The sequence below is a fragment of the Juglans microcarpa x Juglans regia genome, chromosome 7S (genome assembly GCF_004785595.1).
Source record: "Juglans microcarpa x Juglans regia isolate MS1-56 chromosome 7S, Jm3101_v1.0, whole genome shotgun sequence".
NCBI lineage: Eukaryota > Viridiplantae > Streptophyta > Magnoliopsida > Fagales > Juglandaceae > Juglans > Juglans microcarpa x Juglans regia.
This window is the reverse complement of record NC_054607.1, coordinates 20630320-20633112: the sequence shown is the minus strand read 5'-3', so window position 1 is coordinate 20633112 and position 2793 is coordinate 20630320.

Here is a 2793-nt window from a genome sequence, read left to right as displayed (position 1 = left end):
TGAATGACGTCCCCTGGATTGTCGCTGGGCGAAGATGAGATCGGACGAGATGGTCTCGTGCCGACTCCGTGGCCCCTTTTGCTGGTGGGGGCTAGAGGATGCTTGGCCACGTACGCGCTGGGCGCGGAACTGGGCATCGCTCGTTGCGTAGTGGGTGCTTGGTCACGAACGCGCTGGGCGCGGAACTGAGCATCGCTACGAAGCCAGGACGTGCGGATGATCCCTGGGGGAGATCATGGTGCATTGGTTAATGGAATATTGGGTTATTTTCTGGGAAAATGACAGAGTATTGTTTTTGGGCCAAAATGGGATTTTGGCGTGTGTTGGAAAATATCTATTTTCGGGGAAAATAGTATTTTTAGATTTAATGCATATCTCATCATATGCATGCATGTTAGTAGCATTAATGTATTTTTATCTTGTGGTTATTTGGATTATACTTACCTGCGGTACCATTTTGTGGTAACGCAGATTTTGATGCAGAGGAGGATGAGGGTGAGCCTGAGGAGTCGGCTCCGCCCGAGGAGTGATTGGATCACTCATATTTTTGGTTGGGACTTGTAAACATTTATTAAGGATGACTGTATAATTTTTAAACTTTTTACCTGATTGTTTAAATTGTATTAACAATTATGGTACTTAGTTGTATTAATTATCCGTTGCGTTGTTTTTGTAGACCGTTGCATGTACACACACTTGGCACTAAGTTGGGATGTGTGACCCTGTTGTGATCATCCCGGTGTCTCGATTCCCGTGTCTCCTTACATGGGGGTCGTGGGCGCCCCAGCACGAGTCCCTCCCTCTCCCCTGTTCATTTGTTTCGTCAGCCCCAAGCACCGCTGTGCGCCGTGTGCCGTGCGCCGTCCGTGTCCACCACCGCCCCTCCCAACCTCTTCCTCACCGGTCGGCGACCACCTCCCTGTGTTTTCAGCTCCTCCCGCGCCACCATTAACCCTCACGCGCTGCCTCAAGCCGCAGCTTTCCTTGCGTCCTTGGGCCGCTGTCGCGCCACCTCTGGCTACTATCTCTTCATCACATCATCCTTGACCTCCCAGCAACTTAAACCACTCATCCTTAGCTCTGATCTGTCACCGGTGAAGTTTTACCATCTACTTTTCTGATTTTACGCATTTTGGCCTCCAAACACCTCCCACGGCCAACCACCGCCACCACTCGCTTCACTGACACATCTAAGCCCTTCCCTTGTAATCTTAAGTCTTCGTTTGTCCCTACTCAAAAACTTGCATTTTGAGACCCACGGCCACAGTGCATTTTGTACTGTTACATTGTTATGCCGCCACTTCTAGCACCTTCGTGATCGTTCAAAAATTATATTACAGCACGGTAAATATTTTTCCAAAGAACTTTCGTGATCTAAATGTATTTTTTGCACTAACTCATTTTTATGTGAACTGGTTTGGTTGTACCGGACTGAGTCCGAGGAGTAAGGGGGTCGGTTGGATTGGTTGATGGAGTTGTTTGTGTGATTGGTTTATGCTAGAATTTGTTGGCTGTTTCGGGTTTAAATATTAATGTTTTGGACTTTGACGTTGGTTATGGTGGATATTGATGAATTTAGAAAGGGATGATATTTAGAGTTGAGAGAATTTTAAGTTTTTTTTAGGAATTAAAATAGGTACTTCAGGTGTAATATGAGATTTATCTGTTCACTGGAGATTTATTTTAAGTTACATGAATTTTTTATAGGTGACGAATGACAATTGTTCAATACTGTTGCGGAGAATTTCTGAATAAGCTAAGAGACCCAGGTAAGCGGGGTTCCTATGCTAGATTTGCATAAAAAGAAATGAACTAACGTTGGTTTGTAAAATTGTGCATGTTATTTTAAATAGAAAATGTGAAAAACAACCTCAGTATATGTTTTGCATTCACTCATGAAATATGTATGAAAGATTAAAGAAATGTTTTTGACATGAAAAGTGTAGACATGAGCAATATTTGACATGTTTCTGAAATGTGCAAAAGAGCGAATATGAAAATTGAGATTTTTATACATGTGATATGAAATATTTTGGAACTGTTATTGATCATCTGAAAATGATACGAATGTGTTCAGCACGTGGTTTGATATGATATGCATATGAGAAACTTTGGCATACTTATATGTTTTGATTCTGATTCTGAATATGGTTCTGATATGATTATATTGGTTTACGTGATATGGTTGGTACCAACATGATATGAAATGAGTGCACTCACTTTGGAAACAAAGTGGTCTTTTATATGTTCTTTCCTGTGTGCACACTCGGGGCTCCGAGATTGAAAAATGGAAAGTTTCACAACATGATACTGTCTGGTTTGGCCACCGAGGATAGCACAACCCTACCACGTGGGTTAAACATGGTATATGACATGATACGATACGATACGATATAATAAGATGAAGATGTGCAATTATGTTATGCCAAAACGGTTTTTGAATATGAAAATGGTTTATGAGTATGAAAAGATTGAAAAGTCGCTTTGATTTTTCTAATAACACGTTTTGAGATGTGCATATGAAAACGAAATGTTTTATTTCTGCATACCAAACTTTTTAAAAATGGCTCATGTTTACATACTAGTATATGTTCTCTGCTTACTGAGTTATGGATAACTCACCCTCTTATCTTCATATATTTTCAGATGACATTGATTACCCAGTTGGGAGTCAGGAATATAAATTGGAGTTTGGCTAGATATGGATGGAAGGTCAAGTACCTAAGAGTACCATTGTTAGTAAAATGATTTAACTTGAATATTTAAGTACTTTATGTTGTTTGGACTTATTAA